The sequence below is a fragment of the Bos javanicus genome, chromosome 25 (genome assembly GCF_032452875.1).
Source record: "Bos javanicus breed banteng chromosome 25, ARS-OSU_banteng_1.0, whole genome shotgun sequence".
Taxonomy (NCBI): Eukaryota; Metazoa; Chordata; class Mammalia; order Artiodactyla; family Bovidae; genus Bos; species Bos javanicus.
The window spans coordinates 21,527,928-21,551,444 of NC_083892.1; the positions used below are offsets into that span (position 1 = coordinate 21,527,928).

Here is a 23,517-nt window from a genome sequence, read left to right on the forward strand (position 1 = left end):
TTTGTCTCCTCTTGGCTTCCCCTGATGCTCATGGGGGCCCAGATTCTTGAGGCTCTCTGTTCATCTCCCCAGTGGCAGAAAATGGACAGGACGGTTATTGGGCCTCTTTTGACTTCTTTTCTTCTGGCTCTTTCCCCAATTCTAGTTTTTTTTTTTTTTCTTTCTCTTTTTATCTGGCTTAGGTAGCTTTCTATTTAGTTCCCTGAGATAGGTGAAAGTTTTATTGTTTTAAAAAATATTAAGATAATTTAAACTCATGGTAAAAAAAAAACATATAAAATTCACCACCTTAGCCATTTTTAAATGTACAGTAACTTGTGTTCAACATATTCATATTACTGTGCAGCAGAGCTCCAGAGCTTTTTCATCTTGCAAATCTGAAACTCCGTCCCCATTGTAAACAACTCCTTTTTAAGCCCTACCCCCAGTCCCTGGTAACCAGCCTTCTACTTTCTGTTTCTATGATTTTGACTATACTGGATGCAGCCTACGGTGGAACCGTATAGTAGTCTTTTTGTGACTGGCTTCTTTCATTTAGCATGATGTCCTCAAGGTTCATCCATGTTGTAGCAGGTGCCGGCTTCCCTCCGTTTAAAGGCTATATAATATTCCATTTTACATATACACTATAGTTTGCTCCTCCATCTGTCAGTGGACACTTGAGTTGTTTCTTCCTTATGGCTATTGTGAATTATGCTGCTGTGAACATGGATGTTTGCGTAGACTCTGGCAGTTGGTGATGGACAGGGAGGCCTGGTGTGCTGCAGTTCATGGGGTCGCAAAGAGTCGGACACGACTCAGTGACTGAACTGAACATGAATGTGTGGACATCTCTTTGAGTACCTGCTTTCACTTCTTTTGGATGTGTATCCATACTGGCATGGCTGGAGTGGAAGCGTCTCTGGCAGACTGTCCTGGGGATGTGGCCCCTAATTCCTCCACAGCTCCAGCTGACACATCCATTCGGTCATTGGGCGTGTATTGGGCACCAGCCATGTTGTTGTCACCAGTCCAGGCTGTGGAGATAGAAGGGCTAAGGCAGATCCCTGCCCTCTTGGAGCTGATATTCCAGCAGGAAGGCAGATGATATCCAAGTAAGCAAATTGGAAAAAAACCAAGATGAGTTCCACTTGTGATAAATGCCATGGAGAGACTGAACCAGGAGACGGCAACAGAGTGATGTGGCAGGTGGCTTCTTTGGGTAGGGGAGATCTTCCTAACCAAGTGACATGTGACCTGAGAACCACAAGATAGAAGGAGCCAGCCATGAAGAATGGGGAAACTAATTGTTCTGAGCCCTTGGGATGAGCCGTATCAAGGCCATGAGGAGGAAGCCAGCTTGACATGATCATGTAGCTGGGTTCCAGTGGGTGTGGATGGAGAAGCAGGTGGGCAGAGACCATGTCACACTGGGGCCTTTTAGGCAGGGATAAGCTTCTGTGCTGAATGCAGTGGGAACGCGTATTAGGTGGGGGATGGAAAGGATTGGATCTGTATTTAAAACATCTCCCACTGGCTGCTGAGTGGTAGAGACCAGATGATGATTTAAAAGATTGCTGCAGACATCCAGGTGAGAGATGATGAGAGAGACATGCTGTATTTGGGGAGACACTGGCCGGGTTGGGAGTTGGAAGGACTTGCTGGATCAGATGTAGGTGGGGAGGGAAATGAACACAAAACCGGATGCCTGGAACTCTTTTTTTTTTTGGCCACACTGAGACAGGTGGGATCTTAGTTCCCTGACCAGGGATCAAATGTTTGCTGCTTGTGGTGGAAGCTCAACCACTGGACTACCAGGGAAGTCCCGTCCACGTTTTTAGAGCTCTTACCATATAACGTCTTCTTTGACTTCATGTCAGCCTCCTCACATTTTGTAGATCAGTGCTGGCTAATAGGAATATAACATGAGCCACACATGTCATTTAAAAATTTCTAAGTAACCACCTAAAAAGAGTCAAACAAATGAAATTAATTTTGATTAATGTTTTCTTTAATTCATTATATCCCAAATATTGCATATCAACATATAATCAATATAAAATGATTAATGAAATATTTTACTTTTTAAAAATATGGTGTCTTCAAATTTTGGCACATATTTTATACTTGTCCTATGTCGCAGCTCAAACTAACCACATTTCAAATATTCAGAAGTCTCATGTAGCTGGGCTACTGTATTGGCAACAGTTGTAGGTGAGGAAACAGAGGGTCAGAAAGTGTAGGTTACTTCCTCTAAATTGCATTGGGATGTAAGCCCTAACTGGACTCTGAAATCCAGACTAAGCTTGCAGCACTGTGCCCATCCCCAGTGGCTGAGGCCTTCACGACGTAAGCAAAGCTCATAGGAAGTTCCGTAGACTTTCCCCTATATTGTAAACATGTGGGGCTGAGAACTTACATTTGTTATAAGTTTATGTTTTCCTTTTTAAACAGATCAACCCCAAGTCCCTTCCCTTAGCTCAAGCTTCTCTTTGTAGAGATTAATTCATCAGAAAAATGTGACCATTCTTTTTGTCTTTCTGTTGGCACGCTGCATCCTGCAGACACTGAGCACTTGGCCATCTCCTTGTCTTCAGGGGCATTCCAGCAGCCTTTTTGTCCATGGGGTTATTCATTTGTTCAGCAAATACTGATGATTGGATGGATATAGTAAGTAGAGATGAGATATAGGGGCTTTGGGATCAGACAAACCTGGATTTGAGAACCAAGTTCAACAGATGGATGATCTCGGGCAAGTTATTTTATTTCTCTGGGGGACTCCAATTTCCTCATCAGGGAACTAAATAAAATGATACATCTACCTTTCAGGGGTTATTGTGAACATGATGCTAGATGATACATGTAAAGTATCACTCAAAGGAATCAATAATAATAATGACAGAAGTAATAGCAGAGATAATTATGATTAATCTTATATATAACAATTATTTAATAATAATAACAAATTTTGTTCATTAGAGCTTGCTATGTGCCAGTCACTATCCCAATGATGTTAACCTCCTCTCTCTTTACTCTTATTATTTATACTAATTTATTTATATGGCTGTGCCAGGTTTTAGTTATGGCATGCAGAATCTCTTAGTTGCAGCATGTGAACTCTTAGTTGTGGTATGTGGGGTCTAGTTATCTGACCAGGGATGAAACCTGGGCCCCCTGCACTGGAAGCGGTGGAGTCTTAGCCTCGACCACCAGGGAAGTCCCCTCCTACTCTTATTGTTTCTTTGAGGGGTGAAATGTACTAATCATTATACTTTTTTATTAGCCTAATTAATCCTGTGTTTCTTAGACAGACTGGAGATTTTGAGACTTTTTACTATTTTTCTCAACTTTTTTTTTTTTTTTTTAAACACTTTTTACAATCCTGGTTGGCCCTCAGCTTTTTCACCCATGCTCCCTCCAGTGTAACCTACATCTGCACTGAATTTGTTTTAAAATGGGAAATGTGTATTTCCTGTGTGCTGGGAAATGTATATTTCAGGCTGTGGGAAGCTGGTGGGCAAAGTATGTTCTGGATGTCTTTCTAGAACCTGTAAGCTCTTCTGAGCCCTCACCAAATTGCCCTTGTAACGAAGTGGCCTGGGTCGTGGTGTATTTCTTTTTGATTCTGTGTCAGGCACCAGCGGGTCTGAGGAGCATGATAGTAACAGCATTAGCACTCGCTAACTTTCACTGATTGATTGCCATGTGCCTGCACTGTGCATGTAGCACTATATCTGTTTTCTCTTTTAATCCTCAAACTGACCCTTTGAGATAAATATGTTGTTATTGTGTTAAAGATGAGAAAACTGAGGTTCTAAGAGGTTGACAGATTTGCTTGAGGTCAGGGGGCTGGGATTTGAACCCAAGTCTTACACTAAAAAGTGTTCTTAACCAGCATCTCTGCTATTTGTTGGCATTTGACTGAGTCTGCCACGGAATTCTGGAGAAGGCAATGGCACCCCACTGTAGTACTCTTGCCTGGAAAATCCCATGGACGGAGGAGCTTGGTAGGCTGCAGCCCATGGGGCCGCGAAGAATCTGACGCGACTGAGTGACTTCACTTTCACTTTTTACTTCATGCATTGGAGAAGGAAATGGCAACCCACTCCAGTGTTATTGCCTGGAGAATCCCAGGGACGGTGGAGCCCGGTGGGCTGCTGTCTCTGGGGTCGCATAGAGTCGGACACGACTGAAGCGACTTAGCAGCAGCAGCAGCAGCAGCCACGGAATTCACTTTGACTTGTAGATGGATTAGGTCTTCCCTTGAGAGGGCCTTCTCTTGCCTGGTTCCTCACTTGCTTCTGTTACTCTAGGAAATGGCTCTGGAGTGAGAGAGACTGAGGTTCCAGTTGCTGCTGGTGTGTCTTTGGGCAAGGCACTCAACCTCATCTTACCTCTTTAGAGTCTTCAAGAGGGCTGGGATATAACATGTTCAGGAGTGAAAAGAGTTCTTGGCCTCAGTAGGTGCTCAGTTAAAGGTTATTATTATTATTGCTCCTTTTTTTCCCTTTGGCGCCTCAGGTTGTACCTTTCCCCTTCTTTTCTGCCTAGAGCATCACACAATGGTGGTGTCTTTTCTTTGGGTCCGTGGCTCTCCTTCTGCTGTTTGTACATTTCAGCCTGACTCAGTTCTCTAGATGTCATCTTCGTTTATTTTCAGCTGGGAGTCACTTGGGCCATGAACATTCTCTCATACCATTCCCTTCCCAAGGATGATTCGGGAACTAATCGCCAAATTCCCAGGCACTGCATAAAGTGAGCTGACAGGCAGTTCCCTTGAGTGAATCTCTTTACTCGGGGGTGCCGGCCCCATGACTAGCAGTTGTATGGATTTGGTTCTTTTCTCCCCAGCTGGGTTGCAGATGTCTTCCTAGGTCTGGACGTTTTTTGGCCGAGTGAAATGTGAGGCCTTAGTTCCCCAGCCAGGGATCGAACCTCTGCCCTCTGCATTGGAAGTGCAGAGTCTTAACCATGGACCACCAGGGAAGTCCCTGTTTGTTTGTTTGTTTTTGAGTTGTTCTTGAGTGTTCCTGGGTGCTACTGCTAACTACAAGAATCTGACTTGCTGTACTCTGCTTTTCCACTTTGCCTTTAGGGCATCAGGTCGCCTTTCCATTTACTCAGCCTGGTTATACAGGGCCTGGCTAGAGGGGAACTTCAGGCAAGTCCTTTCTCCTTGGTGGGCTGCTGCAACCTCAGTGATAAATTTGATCCTCTCTCTTGACTCAGCTTGCCTTCTAGTACAGAGGCTGCATCTGGGTAGCTTTTGAAGTTGTTGAGACACTTGGGCTGAGCAGTGGAAAGCACAGCTCGGCTCAGCTAGAGGAAGCTCCGTAAAAGCTCTTTGGGTGGGCCTGCTGGCTTCCTGAGTTGGCAGACAAGGTCTCCTCCCCTGGGAGATAATGGGCCATTGTGGGCCGTAGCAGGGCCTGTGTTTCGGGGGTAGAACATTCAAGGCTTTCCTCCTTGCTGCCTTTTTGTATTCTCTTTATCCAGGAAGCTGAATATTGTTAGCAAGCACTATGCTGCTTGTTAAGTATTTCCCATTTTAAGTGTGTGCTGGTACCAGAGAAGGGGAAATCCTCAAAACCCACTGCTCTTGACTCAGGCACCCTTGGTTTTGCCATAACCACCAGTTTGTCCCCTCTTCCTCCACCGTCCTAGTCACGTCTGCTTGTTCTCAACCACAGCCTGACTGAGCCGTCCCTGTCTTTGTCTGTATGGAGTTACTGCACCCCACCTGCCAAGAAGGAATTTCTGTGTGGGGCCTGGGTAGCAGGCTTGTGCTTCCAAGATGGCTGGAAAGGGTTTAGGTAGCAAGCATGCAGTGTGTTTACAGGGGCCTCTGGCCTTCTGCTTGTAAGCCTGTGACAGCTTGTTTTACTGCTGGAGCTGTTTAGCATGTTAAGTGGTGACACAGTTGGATGACCAAGACTGGTGAAATGAATGTGAGACCTGCAGGTGTCTGAGTCCCCTTCTGCTGGTGGCATGAGTCAAGCTCTTTTTTCCTAGTTGACTTTAGTATTGCTAGTCAACATGACTGGTTATCCCTCCATCCATCCATTCATCCACCTATCCATCCGTTCATCTATATATTCACTCATCTACTCACTTATCTATTCACATACCCACTCATCCATCCACCTACCCACTCATCCATCCTTCCATCCATCCATATATCCACTTGTCGATCCATCTATCCATCCATGCATCCTTCCATCCTCTATCCACATTCAACATAGGGTAATGTTTAAGAGCATAGACTTTGCAGTAATACAGCCTAGGTTGGAATTCCAACTCTGCCACTCCCAAGTACGTGATCTTGGTTAAGTTTTTTCTTGAAATGAAAGTGAAAGTTGCTCAGTTGTGTCCGACTTTTTGTGATCCCATGGACTATACAGTTCATGGAATTCTCCAGGCCAGAATACTGGAGTGGGTAGCCTTTCACATCTCCAGGAGATCTTCACAACCCAGGGATCGAACGCACGTCTCCCACATTGCAGGTGGATTCTTGACCAGCTGAGTCACAAGGTAAGCCCAAGAATATTGGAGTGGGTAGCCTGTCCCTTCTGCAGTGGTCTTCCTGACCCAGAAATTGAGCTGGGGTCTCCTGCGTTGCAGGCAGATTCTTTGTCAGCTGAGCTATGAGGGAAGCCTCATAGCTCATGAGTTTTTTTTAACATCTCCTTATCTCAGCTTCCCCAGCTGTAAAATGAGATTGATGTTGAACGTAATAGTAGAGCCTGCCTCATAGTTTTGTTGTGAGGGTTATGTAAGTCTGGATGTATAAAGCACTTTCCATAGTGCATGCCTCATAGGCAGTGCTGTGTGTTAACGATTACTATTATTACATCTGTCCATCCATTTAACTGTTGTCTTTCATGATCACTCATGCTTTGCACTAAGTGTTTCTGGATTTTGTCTTCGCAAGCCATTGGCAGAGTTGCACTTTCTGGCTCCCTTGTGGGTAAGTTGGGCCATATGAGTGAGTTGCCCAGTGAGTTGTATTCCAGAGTGATGTATGTCACTTTCTGCTGGAGCATTTCATTGCTGATTCTTGACTCTCCAGAGTGATGTTTGAGGTAAGGCTTTTCTATCAACCTGATCCCAGAGACGTAGAGGAAATTCCCTAGCCAATCTGGCATGACCATGTAGTGTGAAAGGAGAAGAAACCTTTTGTTTGGGGGTTGTGTATTACCCAGCGATATGACCCAGCTCTCCTCACTAACTCTTGTCCCATCTGTCTGTATAAAGTAACACTACAGTCTTATTTTATTTCCTTTTCCGTTTCTTTGCAGCACTTATTACTAGCTGGCGTTTTCTTATATGTTTATTCACTTGTTAACTGTGTACAGTGTATTGTTATTTGTTCACTTCCCTAATTCTAGTATTTAGAATCAGAGCATTGCCCATAGTAGACACGTGATATGTATTCTTTAAATGAGTGTCAATTAATGAATAGGTTTATTTAACTTTTAGAAAGTTCAGCTGAATCCTACATTCCACAGCTCCCTTGAAAATCCTCATTGAGGCAACTAATATTCGAGAAGGAACACACTGACCTTTCATTTTCCAATTTTATTACCTGAATTAAGAGAAAAAAAAATCCCTCAGATCTCATTGTCTCTCTGCAAGCCTCCTAATGCCCTTAGCCTATTGCAAGAAGCTGCCTGAATCCTATGAGACTGTTCGTGTCCAAATCTAGGCTCTGTTCTCTTGCTCTGAACCTTGTAGGGGCCTCTGCCCTCTCTGTGACAGCTGTCACCCAGAGCATTTGGGTCTTTGTAAGCCTAAGCATATCTTTGGCCACTTCTTTGAAACTAGGAGAGATACTCCCTAGGACTCTTAACTATTTCTGGAAGCAAAGTGACCTGTGCCCCACTGAAGACTTCGAAGACTGGTCATCTCCAACCACACTTCCCATCTTTGTATCAATTATCCTCAGTCATGGGCTGAGAGGTAAGCTCTGGTTCCTGTGCCATTGCTCGCCTCCTTCATACCTGGTTTCTGGTTCTGTTGATCCCTTGGTGGACTCTCCACTCTACTGTCTGGACTTGCCTATGTTGAATGCTTTCCCTTCCCCCTGCCTGCAGTCCACTCAGGAACAACAACTTTTCTGGGGTCAGAAGTTTGCCTTCCTCTTGTTCTTTGTAGTTACTCTCCTCTAAGCCTCTTATTCAGTGACCCCTTGCTTTTTCCTGTCTTTCATCTATAGACCACCAGCCTCTCCTCTCATTTATGGAAAGCATTGAAATCTGACTCATAATCTTCCTTCCCACACCAGTGCCTACCGTCATCTTAGGATTTTTCAATATCCACAAAAGTGTGTGTATGTGTGCGTGCTAAGTCGCTTCAGTCATGTCAGACTCTTTGTGACCCTATGGACTGTAGCCCATCAGCCTCCTCTGTCCATGGGATTCTTCAGGCAAGAATGCTAGAGTGGGTTGCCATTCCTTCCTCCAGAGGATCTTTCTGACCCAGGGATTGAACCTACATCTCTTATGTCTCCTGCATTGGCAGGTGGGTTCTTTACCAGCAGCACCATCTGGGAAGGCCATCCACAAAGGCATACCTAACTTTATAATTTTTCTACTTCCTTACTTAAATTATCTTCACTCCCAGAGCCTGTTAGGAAAGAGAGATATACTAAAGATGTATGCTGCTATTTGTAACACAGAATAATTGTAAATATCCAAGCTATCCAATAGGTAAATAATGTTAAGGCATGAGATAGACTGTTACACTGTTACAAAAAAAATATTTGTTGCCTTCCTTAGAAAAATGGTCATGATACATGGCTAAGCAGGAAAAAAAACAGATTATGAAATAAGATGCTTATCTTAATATGTATGCTTAGGGAAAAAGCAAAGGAACATAAGGTGTTCTTATATGTTTTTATACATGCTTATTGTTAAGTGGTGAGGTTATGTGTGCCATTGTTTGTGTGTGTATGTGTATGTATTATATATGTGTATGTGTGTGTGTATGTTTGCAGGTCATGCATCTTTCTCTAGTTTTTTCCCTTTATGCATGTACTAATAAATATATATATTTTAAATAATAAAAATCATAACTGATGTGCACGAGGCTCTCTTGGCTATTTCCTAAGGTACATTGCCCAGTTTCCTATATTGGGTATATCTCCAGGAGTTTGTCGGGTTTCCAGATAGCACTAGTGGTAAAGAATCTGCCTGCTAATGCAGGAGACACAAGAGACGTGCGTTCTGTCCCTGGGTTGGGAAGATCCCCTGGAGTAGCAAATGGCAACCTGCTCCAGTATTCTTGCCTGGAGAATTCTGTGGACAGGAGAGCCTGGTGGGCTACAGTCCAGGGGATGTCAAAGAGTCAGACACAACTGAGTGACTAAACCCACACACATACATCAGGAGTTTGTCAGGGTTTATTATTATTATTATTTTTAGACTCCCCAGTTCAACACAAATGCAGCAGGAGTTTTTAGTTAGAGGAACTAGTCAGTTGTGGTGATTTCAGCTCTAGGTCCAGTGTTCAGTTGCATGGGGCTGTATTGACCTGTGGAGGTTGATGAGCATCTAAAAGAAGCCATTTGTGGAAGAAGATGCTGTGTGTCTGCCCATCACATTGACCCAGGAAAGGAGCTTTCACCCAAGACTGCACAAAAATTGTGCAGGGTAGTGTGCTGTGGTCCATAGCGTCGCAAAGAGTCAGACACGACTGAGCGACTGAACTGAACTGACCAGAACGGTATTTGTCAGTGTTTTGCTTGGCTGACATCCCACAACTTACCTCCTTGTGCAGTTAGAATCCTTTCTAGGGTAATGTGTGAAAAACCATAGGCCTGTTGCCCACACCCTCTCAGAGCTATAACACCAACAAGGTCTCAACAGTGTGCAGATTGGGAGATGGCTGGATATCACCTCTCCTGGGGATATTTTCTGAAACAAATGCCTGTTAATAAGTGGCATGACTCCCTTGGTCTCAACGATAAAGTTGTACCTGTTACCGGGAGCCCTCGAGAGGAGACCTTTGATGAGGGTCTCAGCACGCAACATTTTAATTGGTGGTAGACTGATGTGTTGGGAAAGCTTGCTTTTTTCCCCCCAGTTGTTTCAGTAAGAATGTTGTGAAATAGCATACCCTTTGCCCTTCTGTGCTTTGTGTCCTGGACTTTAGAGGCTGACAACATGGCTGGTTAAAGAAAAGAAAACAAAACAAAACTCTGTTGCTTCAGGATGCAGTGTCGGCTGACTTGGTGGATTAAATCGTTTTAAGGTCATGAGCCTTAATTCTTACTTCAGTGATTCTCAAACTTTGTTTTGCAAAGCCCGAGAGCTTTTCTCTAAGGGATGAGCATGTTATTTCCAAGACAGTGTTATTTCTGTTTCATGTTAGTAAAAAAATTATTAAAACATACATTGTCTTTGTAATGTGATTTATACAGCCAAAGCCCTTGCATTCTCATCTCTCTCTTCTTCATACAAAGTCTTGTGTGAGTGAATAGATAGGTAGTTTTATTTATTTTGCTCAAGAGATATGTATTGAGTGCCTGTTGGTATATAGCACTAAACAAACAAGACAAACATCAGTTTTCATCGGAGTGTAACAGAGTCTAAGGGGATGTTGTTGTTTGTTGTTCAGTTGCTACGTCGTCTCCGACTCTTTGTGACCCCATGGACTGCAGCACACCAGGCTTCCCTGTCCTTCACTATCTCCTGCAGTTCGCTTAAACTCGTGTCCGTTGAGTCCGTGATGCTATCTGACCATCTCAACTTCTGACACCCCCCTTCTCTTCCTGCCCTCAATCTTTCCCAGCATCAGGATCTTTTCCAGTGAGTTGGCTTTTCGCATCAGATGGCCAGAGTATTGGAGCTTCAGCTTCAGCATCAGTCCTTCCAGTGAATATTCAGGGTTGATTTCCTTTAGGATTGACTGGTTTGATCTCCTTGCTGTCCGGGGAACTCTCAAGAGCCTTCTCTAGCACCGTAATTCAAAGGCATCAATTCTTCAGTGCTCAGCCTTTTTTATGGTCCAACTCTCATACCTGATTTGCAGAGGAGGAAAAGATGGCTCAGAGAGATGAAGTAAATTCTTGGTTCTATATCAAGTTGGCATCAGAACTAGACTGTTATCTAGGTCTTCTGATCTCAGCCTATCATCTGACTAGGTCCTGTCTCCACAGTAGCATGTGACTGGAACCCAGCTTATTATATGGGAGAAGGTCAGTCATTATCCTTTCAGCAGGATTGGAAATCTGCCTCCATTGGTCACTTAGTCTGTAGGGTGAACTTGGAATGACTGGTGCTTATTTTTGAATTCCAGGGCTAGTCTGATGGAGGGTAGTGGAAGTCTTGCTAAGACCCTGGATGGGCTTCATCTTTGGATTATTCCCTGCCACCCTCCTGACTGAATCCCTCCTCTTTTTCTTAAAGGAACTCAGAGAAAATCCAAATTAAGAGTAAATAAAGGGAAAAGTAAGAAGGACACATGACAGGGAGAGGAAGGGAGAGGCTGGAAGAGAGACTGAGAGTTGAGGAATAGAAGGAAAAAGCCAAGTAAACTTGCTGGACTCAGAGTCCATAAATTGTTCATGGTGAAGGCCTTTGCCAGCAACACGGTGGCCTCTTTCAGCTCTTTTTCCTTTTCCCAGCTATGCTGACAAGCACCATGCTTTAGGGTGCTTTAATAGGGATTATACTAGGAGGATTTTCTAACATCCTTGCCTGGATTACTCCTTATCTGATTTCTCAGCAGTGGCCTTCAGTGGGCTCAGAGTATTCCAGGTTCAGCTCCCAGAGCAGCCCAGTGACTATTCACAAGCCCTGACTTAGGATCAATGCAGAAAACAGGAAGAGTGTAGGGGCAGGTGGGCGGAAGGAAAAAATCATGTTCGGAGACTGATAGTTAACATTTTTTTTGCCATTCCAGTATTTTTTCCATGCATATAAATATGGATATACTCATTTTTTATAAAAAGTTTCATAACATAATATTACTTTACATAATATTCTATAAAGTAATATTATCACTCTTTTGCACTGAGTGATATCTTGTAAATATTTTGTAGCCTCAAGTTTTTTTTTCTCTAAAAGATGTTTTATAGTGCCATAGACTTTCGTTGAATAGATATTCAATTACCTGAGGAGCTCCTATTATTTAACATTATGTAATCACAGTTGTAAATAGCATCTTTGTATATTTATCTTTACATATGGCTACTTCTGAATATTTCCAAAGGATACATTCATGTATTAGTTAGCTTTTGCTGCATAACAAAAAATCCCACAGTTTAGTGGTATAAAGCAGCAGCTATTTATTTAGCTCCACAGTTCTGCAATTTGGACCAGGCAGTTCTTTTGGTTTGTGCTAGAATCAGCAGATGTATGTTTGGGACGAGCATGCATTTGGTGGATTGCATCCAGTCAGCTGGTGGGTTGCTCTGGATGATCGGTATCACATCTTCCAGCCCGCCAGCCTTGTTTACACAGCTGTCACAGAGATGCAAGAGTAGCAGGAAGTCCTTGATACCCAAACTGTTTTCAAGGTTGTGCTTGTGACAAGTTTGCTTCTGTCCCATAGACCAAAGCATGTGACATGGCTAAGCCCTGAGCTAGTTTCAGAGGACATTACCAATGGGCAAAGCTACTGGATTAAACAAACAAACAAACAAACAGGACCTTTATTGCAGTCAACCCATCACAGTTCCCCAAACTGGGATTTCTGAGTCAAAGAGTATGACCATTTAAAAAGTTTGTGTTTCCAGGTTGCTCTACAGAGAGTTTGTAAGTATTAATAATTTATACCCTCACCTAGAGTGGTAAAGAATCTGCCTGCCAATGCAGGAGATGCAGGTTCTATTCCTGGGTCGGGAAGATCCCCTGGTGGAAGAAATAGCAACCCACTCCAGTATTCTTGCCTGGAAAATTCCATGAACAGAAGAGCCTGGTGGACTACAGTCCATGGGATTGCAAAGCATCAGAAATGACTGAATGACTGAGCACACGTTGCCAAATTTTCTTGATCACTGAATGTAATCATTGCTTTAATTTTCTCCTAGAGAATATGATTGTTGCTTTTGAAAAATACATGCTTATTGTAAAACACCAAAACAATGTGTGACCTTTATTGTTACTATCTTCCCAATACTCGATCCATTCTGACATTATTCCTATGTTACTGGGTTAAATTTATTTATATTTAAAATCTTGGAAATTATATTCATTGAAATTGTTCTGTAGTTTAATTTTTTTGGTTTGCTGTTATCATCTGTCCTTTCTCTTGACTTAAAAAGAGTCAAAATTGCAAAGGATTTATAATGTTCTTTAAAAATTTGGGTGAATTTTCTGTACCTCTAAATAAGACAACTTTGGGAGCACAATGCCCTTTTGGGTATTGGTTGTTTACCAATTTTAATAATTTATTCCATGACCATTATTGATACACATTCAGATCTATTCTGTTTTCCCAGGAATAAGTATTTAATTGAATTTCTAATTTATTAGTATGGAGCTGTATATATTGTTCTGTAGCGATCTGAACAATCTCCTTGCCACCTGTAGTTCTCTTTTCTCATTTTTACTGCCAAGTTCCTATTTTTGATTTTTGAATTTTTTCTTGATGAGCTTTGCAAAAATGTTAGTTTTATTTTCCCCCTCAAATAACCACACTTTAAATTTATCCTGTTCTGTTTCCTGATATTTTAATTCCTATTTTCCTCCTCACTCTTTTCTCAGTTTTATGGCTTCTTTCTAGTTTCTTGAACTAACTGTTCTCATTAAATTTTAGTGATGTCTATTGATTTGTCAAAGTTTGGGTTGTATGCAAGTCTCCTATTATGATGGTGATTTTTTTTTTTTTTAAAGAAACCATCTTTGTATATTTTAAAACAAATTTTGCTTTAGAATTCTGATTTTATTTTTATACTGTAGGAGTCAGAGTTTCAGTCTTCATTGTCAAGTCAGACAGATGTAAGCTTAAATCCTTCCTGGCTGTTCTAAGCAAATGATGGGCCAGTTTCATATTCTCCTAAAAGCTTGGTGGTAATAATGATGCCAGTGTAACTTTGGGTTTGTAAGTTAAATGATGTAATGAATATAAAGGGCTTAACAGAATACCAGGCACGTGATATCACTGTTCCTTTTTATTACCGATGTACTTTTTTGGGGGGTGAGGCTGCACTGGGTCTTCACTCTGGCTTGTGGACTCTGCTGCAGCCTGTGGGCCTCTCGAGTTGCAGTCCATGGGCCTCTCTCTAGTTGGGCTCCAGAGTCCAGGCTCAGTAGTTGTAGCACCTGGGCTTAGTTGCCCCACGGCGCGTGGGATCTTAGTTCCCACATCAGGGATGGACCCATGTCCCCTGCATTGGCAGGTGGATTCTGGACCACCAGGAAAGTCCCCCGATGTACTTTTTATGAATATAAAACACCCATCTTTGTTCTGTGTAATATTTTCATGCTTGAAATTTTCTTTGTGTGATATTAATATTTCTACTCATGGCAGCTTTCTCATTTCTTCGTTTTCATTTTGTGTCATTTTATTTTCCACACATCTCTTGTGAACCATATATATTTGAATTTTGATTTTTTTCCCTCCAAATTATGAATCTTTGTCTTTTAATGGAATGATTCAACTCATTCTCACTTTTGCAAAACAAGGGATTTTGAAAGCTTTTATCTCCTCCCTCTCTCAGTCTTCTCTCCTTCTTTTGAAGATTTAACGACTAGAATTTTGTGAAAAAATTGGGATGTATTTTATTTCATCCCAATGAAATAAAAGAATGAGAAGAAGAAGAGGGCATCAGAGGATGAGATGGCTGGATGGCATCACTGATGCAACGGACGTGAACTTGGGCAAACATCGGGAGATGGTGAGGGACAGGGAGGCCTGGTGTCTACATCCATGGGGTCGCAAAGAATTGGATATGATTCGGCAACTGAACAACAACAACAATTTTATTTCACATGAATTGTTATTAATATTTGCGTTATTTCATATGATTCAAGAAGACTTTTTGAGATGCGACTCCTAAAATTTACTTGTTTCATTATTCACCTTTTATTTCAGGGGGCCCAATTCCCTCTTAATGAGTTTGATTGATTTATTAATTGGGTCAACAGATAGTGAATGCATACTATTTGCAGACACCATACTAGGTGCTGTAGAAAAAAAAGTGTGTGATGTAGAGCTACTCTGTGTCTTCATCAGACCTCCTTAGAGGATGAGAGAGACAAAACAGAAGTAAACAGAAAAATACATTGAAAGTTAAAAGCAACTGTAAAGGAAACAGATTAGGGGCTTGAGGAGAGCATAGTGAGCATGTGGGGGGATATCTGTGTAGGAAGGTTAATCAGGGGGCTTCTTGTATAGATGACATTTATGCTGGCACCTTAAGGAAGAGGTAGAATTAGCTCTGTGAATGAAGAGAGGAAGACGGGCCTTCCAGGCAGAAGGACCTGTATGTGTGAAGGCCCTGAGAGATGAAATAGCCTTATTCTAAAGTTGCTTCTAATTAGTTCTTTTTTATATTCACCAATTATCTTTTGAATTAAAGGCATACACAGAAGCACAGCTCATTTCTTGCAGGTTACCGAATGTAGGGTTGGAGAGGGCATTTGGAAGCTAGATGGAATGGTCTCCATCCGTACACCCATCCATCCATCCATCTATCCAATAACCATTTCTGGAGTGCCTCCCGTGTGCCAGGCTCTGTGCAAGGTGTTGACTGTATAAGATAAGCACCCCTTAGAGTGCAGAATCTAGTTGTGTAAACAGGCTAGAGGGCCCATGAGGATAAAGCTTGGTGGTTCTGTAGGAGTGGGATGGACCAGGGGTGGGGAGGCATGTGCAAGCTCTGCAGAGCCCTGAGCAGGAGGGGGCTGTCGGGAAAGAGCTGAGAGCAACTCCTGCCAGATGGCTTCATTCTTCCCCCTGAAGGAAGTGGGGACTTCGTGCTGTGATATGATACACAAGAACAGCGTTTCCTGTGGGTTTGCAAGGGCATTTTGAATCTAAAGACTACAGCTTGTTGACGTGTGAAATAATTTTTTTTTTCTTTTGCTTTTTTAGACTTTGTGAGGGGATAATCAGACTGATTTTTATAAGTGTGGCAAAAGGTACTTGGGGTGAATTTAAATGCACCCTTTTATTGGGTGGAGCCCTCGTCAAACGCATGTATTACCTGTTGAGGGTTCTTCCAGGCACCCGCTACTGGGGCATCTGGCTGTCACCCAGAAGCCCTTGTCCTCCAGTTCTGGAAACCAACTGATTTTTCTGCAACTGAACACATCCTAATATTGGATCCTGTCTTATTTGACCCTCACTTCATGAACTTTATTGTCTTCAACTGTAAGATGAGGAGGGAGTAGATTACTTCATCTCTTGAGACCCTGCTTATCTTTATTTATTTTTATTGTTGTTCGGCTTTATTGTCTGGCTTATGAGATCTTAGTTCCCCAACCAGGGATTGAACCCAGGCCCTCAGCAGTGAAAATGCAGAGTCTTAACCACTGGACCACCAGGGAGTTCCCAACCCTTATCTTTAAAGTTCAGTCATTTGCTTATTCACTCACTCTTCCTCCTTGCTTTCCTCCCTCCCTCCCTCCCTCTCTCCCGTTCTTCCATCCATTTTTATGTCCATCTAGTACTTAATCAAGGGCCTATAGTGTGCCGGGTACTGTGCTAGGTACTCACCAATGGTGAGCAAATTAGACCTCGTCCCTACCTCATGAAGCTTACCGTTTAATAAGGATGACAGACAAGGAAATAATTATACAGATAATATGATTACTGTCATGGTAAGTGCTATGAATAAAAAGAGTAGAATGGGTGGGAGTATGTATCAAGATGATGTCTCTTATTTGGGGGTCAGAGGAGTCTGTCCTCACAAAGGGAAATTTAAACAAACAGTCGGTGAAGATTGACAGAAAAGCGTCCCAGGCAGAGGGCATGGTCTTTGCAAAGGCCTCGAGGCAGGAAGGAGTGTGGCAACGTTAATAAGATAAGACAAGTGCCTTATGAGGACCTGCTGTCTGCCAGGCACTATGTAGCCTTCACTGTGTGATCTTGATCAAGCCATCTCACCTCCTTGTGCCTTAATGTGTGTTATCTATAAAGTGGGGGTGGTTATGATCGTACTTATTTCGTTGGGTTGTCTTGAGGATCTAATGAAGTAATGACTGTGAAATCCTTAGCACTATGTCTAGACCATAGTAAGTGCCCCCCAAAGACAATAGTTGTTGCTGTAACTGAAAGTGGAGTGCGGCTGCTCACTACTCGAAAGCCAGTTAAGAGGTCAGGTTGGTGGAAGGGAGAGTTTGCTTAATTCTGGATGCCAGCAACTGGGGGCAGGGGGTGGGGGGAAGGTGGACCCCTGTCCAAAGTTGGACTCCCCACCCTATTGACAATCAGTAGGCAAGAGCTTTTATAGAGTGAGGGAGGGGCTCCATGCAGAAACATCACAGTTAGCTCTGACAGTCATCTTGAAATTGCTCATCAGTGATCTGACTACTGTCTTCTTTTTTTTTTTTTTTAAGTATTTTTTCAGCTGCATTGGGTCTTAGGTTACAGCATGCAGACTCAGCTGTGGCATGTGGGATCTTGTTCCCTAATCAGGGATCAAACTCAGATTCCTGCATTGGGAGCTTGAAGTCTTAGCCCCTGGACCCCCAGGGAAGTCTCTGACCATTGTCATCTTGATTATTTTAAGTACAGTTAATCTTCAGTTCCACAGTTGGTTTGTTCCCCTTTCTTCAAGGCCACTTCTTGGAATTGTGGCAGCTTATGTCGTGGCTCCAGTCTGGTCATCATGTAGTTAACTTTTTCCACCTGGTAGGGGTTTTAGTGTCTATAAGACAGCCCACAGAACATGGCTCAGAATATATAGCCCTTGAGAAGGAACTAAAAGTCCCTGAATATGCATACAAAGAAGGCAGTGGCACCCCACTCCAGTACTCTCGCCTGGAAAATCCCATGGACGGAGGAGCCAGGTGGGCTGCAGTCCATGGGGTCGCTAAGAGTCGGACACAACTGAGTGGCTTCACCTTCACTTTTCACTTTCATGCATTGGAGAAGGAAATGGCAACCCACTCCAGTGTTCTTGCCTGGAGAATCCCAGGGACGGAGGATCCTGGTGGGCTGCCATCTCTGGGGTTGCACAGAGTTGGACACGACTAAAGCGACTTAGCAGCAGCAGCAGAATATGCATAATGACTACATTTTTATTATTTGATCTCTTTTGAATATATTCCTTTGTTTCTGCATTTTCTCACTTCTCTGATTAAACATCTTCTTTGGCTGAAGTTTTTCCACAGACAAAGGCCTGCGGAGGACATGGGGGACAAGACCCATAGGGTCCTGCTCCATTTCATTACTGTTCTTTGATGGATAGTGTTGAGTGAGAGAGTTCTCCTTGGGGCTCAGGACCTGTCCTCCATCCTGTGGGTGATCTCTTTCTTGGGGTCACTCTTGGCGTTTCTGCAGAAGTGGAAGTCTGCCACTCAGCACAGCCAAGCATGTGAAACAACTGCTTCTCCATCTGCTTCCGAGGAAGGAGGGGGTGTCAGGCGTCGTGGAACTCAGGGGTAGCTGCTGGCATTTGTCGCGTTGGTTGGCATTGTGGCGGTCAGGGGTAGTAATGATCAAAGAACAGACGGCTTAGGGCAAAGACCACATTCCATTCCTTATCTGTTGGTGAGACCAATACATATGCTCCCTTTTCTTTCACTGCAGGAAGACATTTCCCCTAAATCACTCTGCTGAGAACCAGGGCCATTTCCCTGGTTACAAATATCAAATATAAATTCACTGGTATAAACAGAATGATAGATGTACCCTTCTGAGCATTCAGACAGCCCCAGTGTCAAACTGTCTGTGTGTGTGTGTGTAAAAATTTGAACAAACCCTTGTGAATGACTTTCGTTTATTTGTAATTTTTTTCTTTTTTTAAATTGGAGCATAATTGCTTTACAATATTGTGTTGGTTTCTGCCATTTGTAGTTATTTATCCATAAGAACTGTCTGCATGTTATTAAGTGTGGAGAGAGAAGGAAATAAAGAAGGCACTCCGTCATCTAACTCAGGTGATTTGTCCCCAAGGCCTGTCTGGAGACATTAAGTTTGTCATAACTTGGAGAGTTGCTGCTGGAATCTAGTAAAATACAGGCCAGGTTACACTGCTCAACATGATACAACACACAGGACAGTTTCACAGCAAAGAATTGTAGATTCCAAAATGGCAAAGTGCCAGGGTTGAGAAACCTTAATCTCACTCTATGAAGAACCAATTTTGTAAAACCAACAGAGAGGGGCTGGCATCAATTATCACCATTTCTAGGGAATTTCGTGTGTGTGTATGAGTGTGTATGCATGTGTTGATCTTTTTAAAAAAAGTATCAATTTTTTAATTGAAGGATAATTGCTGCATGTGTTTATCTTAATTGATATAATTCCTTTATCTTCTTTTCCTGGGTGTTTACTTATCTACTAGCCATTAAGATAGTTCGTTTTGAGTATATGATGCAAAGTTTGAAATCCTACAGGTATGACAGAGGTATTCAGTAGCAACAAATCTCCCTTCCAGCCCTGTCCCCTTAAGGCCCTTAAGTTCCTTCTCTGGAGGATAGCACTGTTACTAGTTTTGCATGTATTAATAAAGAGCCTTCTTTGTCCACTTGATGGGAAGAGCTGACTCATTGGAAAAGACCCTGATGCTGGGAAAGATTGAGGGCAGGAAGAGAAGAGGGCGACAGAGGATGAGATGGTTGGATGGCATCATCAACTCAGTGGACATGAGTTTGAGCAAACTCTGGGAGATAGTGAAGGACAGGGAAGCCTGGTGTGCTGCGGTCTACGGGGTTCCAAGGAGTCTGACACAACTTAGTGATTGAACAACAACAGTAAAGAGAACTTGCACACTTGAACCTTTTTTTGTACCATCAGCAGCACCTTCTGCACATTGTTTTTTGTTTGTCGCCTTTTTGTACTTGACTGTGAATCTTAGAGCTCTGTCTTCAGGCACACATAGAGCTGCCACATTCATTTTAACAGCTGCACCGTGTTCCCTTCTCCGGTTGTTCCATGTCTTCTGGTGATGGACACTGGGCTCTTTCCAGTCTTTTGCTCTAACAAACAAGGCTGCAGTGAATATTCTCGTACCTAACCGTGGACACACGTGTGTGAACACATCTTTCATGCAAAGTCCTGCAGATAGAATTGCTGGGCAAAAAGGCATGCGCATTTTAAACTTGGCCGGAGAGTTCTGACGGCAGTCGGATCTGACTCTGTGCGCCGTGCGTCATTCTCCGTGGGCCCCACTTCTGGTCCCTTTTCCTGTGGGGTTTCTGAGCTAAAAGCAGCACCTCTACCTCTCCCCCATTTAGAACTGATTACTCTAGAAGATGAACATTTTTCCAATCAAAATGCAGTGCCCGAGGATGCTTTGGAAATAGGAACAATGTCTGTCATTCTGAGCTTTTGATGGTTTTGGATATAATTTTTCCAAATTGCTCATAGTCTTTAAGCACAGCAAGAGCCTCTCTCTGCAGCCAGTGCTTCCTGATCAATCCCACCCATCTCCCTTCCCCAGTGGGCTTTCTCCTAAGGGTAAGTAGAAGGCATGGGTTCTTTTGCTTTAAAAAAATAGCGTTAACTCCACGGGGGCGCCTGCTGCTTGATTGGGAGCGTCGGCATTTAGAGCTTGCTGGCTGCAATCTTGCTATGCAGACTGGAAGTTGTGGGGTGTTTTTATCTGCAGGAAACAGCTCGCAGCGGAAGGGGAGAGAGAGAAGGATAGCTGAGGAAATTAGAAGAGGAGGAAGCCGTGGGAGAGAGATGTCTTATTTTAAAGACGTCTTTGCCCATCTCTTTGGCATGTGAAACAGGACTGAAATGAGAAGTTGGGTTGCTTCTGCTGGACCTTCCCAGGAGCCAGCCTGGTTGGGTTTCCCAGGCTTCAGACTGTTGTCTGAGCTTGCTTGGGTACCCCCACCCCTTCCCCGGAGTCTCTCTTGTAAGAATGGGCTGGTAGCAGCACCTGCTCTGAAGTCCCAAAGGTTCAAGGGGCCAAAAAGAAACCCTGCAGTAACCATTTCTCAGCATTGGAGGCCACAGAACTCTGGTCTGCACATACACTCTCTAAGCTCCCGTCCCTGCTGCCAAAAGATAACCTGGGCTGTGTGTGTTGCTCCTTGTATTTCTCAGCTCCTGGAGGGGGTACCTGGTACACAGTAGGTGCTCAATAAATATTCATTGAAAAAGGAGAAACTTGATGGCACTTAGAGCTCTGAGTCTGTTGGCATTTTTACCCCTGGGGAGAGACTTGATTTTAACTCACAGCCCATTGATAACCGGCTTTACAGCGTAGAGGACAGACTGGTGTGGAGTGGGCAGGGGTGTGCATGGCTCTTATTTGTATGGATAGTGTTCTGTCCTTTCTGAAACTTGGGTTTCTCTGCCGATGAGGGGAAATATCTGAGGAGGCAGTGAGAAAATAGTTGCTTCTGCCTTTAAAGAAAAAGCAAACCACTTTTTATTTTGAAATAGTTCTAGATTCTCAGGTAAGTTGCCAAGTCAGTACAGAAGAGTGCCTGTATACGCCTCACCCCATGTCCCCTGAGGCTGATCCTGCATGACTATGGCACGTTTGCTGCTGCTGTTTTGTAATCAGAAGTCCTTTGTGAACTCACCAGTGTCTTTGATTTGGATGTTAATAATAATAACAACAACGAAATGTTGATAACAGTTGTGGCATTAGTGGAGGTTAGCAATTAAGACAGCACTTACTCAGCACCAAGCCCTGTACTAAGCCTTTCTCCCTGTAGGAACTCATTGTCCTGTGAGGTGTAGGCACTTTTATAAAGATGCACATTTTACAGATGGGGAGACTGAGGCAGAGCCGTTGGGCAGACCGATCATGCAGCTCACTTCTGCTGCTGCTGCTGCTAAGTCACTTCAGTCATGTCCGACTCTGTGTGACCCCATAGACGGCAGCCCACCAGGCTCCCCGTCCCTGGGATTCTCCAGGCAAGAACATTGGAGTCGGTTGCCATTTCCTTCTCCAATGCATGAAAGTGAAAAGTGAAGTGAAGCCGCTCAGTCGTGTCCAACTCTTAGCGACCCCATGGACTGCAGCCCACCTGGCTCCTCTGTCCATGGGATTTTCCAGGCAAGAGTACTGGAATTGGGTGCCATTGCCTTCTCCGTAGCTCGCTTCTGGCTAGGATGAAAACCGAGGTTGTCTGGCTCCAGACTCTCATTCTCCACCATTATTTTCTGCAAAATGATGATAATAGCTGTCATCTTTTGATGTGGATATGCTCAGGAGCTGGACTCAAAGTTTGACATGTATTTTTTTAAATTGGAGTATAATTGCTTTACAGTGCTGCATTAGTTTCTGCTGTACAACAGAAGTGAATCAGCTCTATGTGGAGATATATCCCCTCCCTCCTGGGCCTGCACCCCACTCCCCCAACCCCATCCCACCTATCTGAGCTCCCTGTGTTTAACAGCAGCTTCCCACTAGCTAGCATGGTACACATGATAGTGTATATGTCATTCCTAATCTCCCAATTCACCCCACCCTCTCCTTCCTCTCCCTGTGTTCACATGTCTTTATGTCTGTGTCTCTATTTCTGCCCTGAAAATAGGTTCCACTATACCATTTCGCTAGTGGGAAAGAATCCGCCTGCTAATGCAGGAGATATAGGAGACGCAGGTTCAGTCTCTAAGTCAGGGAGATCTCCTGAGGAGGGCATGGCAACTCACTCCAGTATTCTTGCCTGAAGAATCCCACAGACAGAGGAGCCTGGGAGGCTACAATCCATAGCATCACAGAGTCTGACACGACTGAAGTGACTTAGCACATACCATTTTTCTAGAGTCCACATATATGCTTTAATATATGGTATTAGTTTTTCTCTTTCTCTTACTCAGAGGGCTGTGGTGAAGAGCACTGATTTTGCTTTCCTGCTTAGGAGAAAGATACACAATCCTGCCGGTACTGCCACTTCATTCCTCTTCCATCAGTGGCAAAGATACTCAAAGCTTGGTCAGAACACGAACAGGCAGAGTACCTTAATTCCGAGAGTTAAAAAACACACTTGAATTAATCAGCAGGCACATGCCTGAGGACCATGAGAGGCTAAGATGTTTCTGCCTTAGATCTTGTTGGTAGCTGGCAGGGGAAATCAGCATAAAAGCAAAGTGCGGTCCGTGGGTTTTGGATTGAGAGGAGGAGATGCTTCAGGGCCCAGGTGGCGGGGGAAGGGTTCTTGGGGTTGGGGATGGAGAACAACTTGAACTTGTTTTCCACCCAAGGTTTTTGCAGCCCTCTGTGGATCTTTGCAAACCCGTGGGTCCCTCTGCCTGGAATACTTTTCAAATGCTGGGCCCTTGCTGTGCAGTCTCACCCCCGCCCCGCCCCCAACCCCCAGCTCAGATGGCCTCTCCTCAGACAGGTCTTTGCTGACACAGTCTCCAGAATTTCTCTTGAGCTTCCCTGGTAGTCCGGTGGTTAAGAATCCGCCTGCTGATGCAGGGTACATGGGTTCGATCCCTGCTTCGGGAAGA

General features: G+C 43.7%; 1 protein-coding gene and 1 non-coding gene across 3 annotated transcripts in view; one reads left to right on the top strand and one right to left on the bottom strand.

The window, feature by feature from the left end:
• The window catches only part of PRKCB (protein kinase C beta), a 375,130-nt gene that overhangs the window by 49,126 nt on the left and 302,487 nt on the right, over positions 1 to 23,517 (top strand). The gene's annotated exons all lie outside the window — the stretch shown is intronic.
• TRNAE-UUC (transfer RNA glutamic acid (anticodon UUC)) lies at positions 16,403 to 16,475 on the bottom strand. Its single transcript has one exon. It is a non-coding gene; the product is annotated as a tRNA-Glu (tRNA).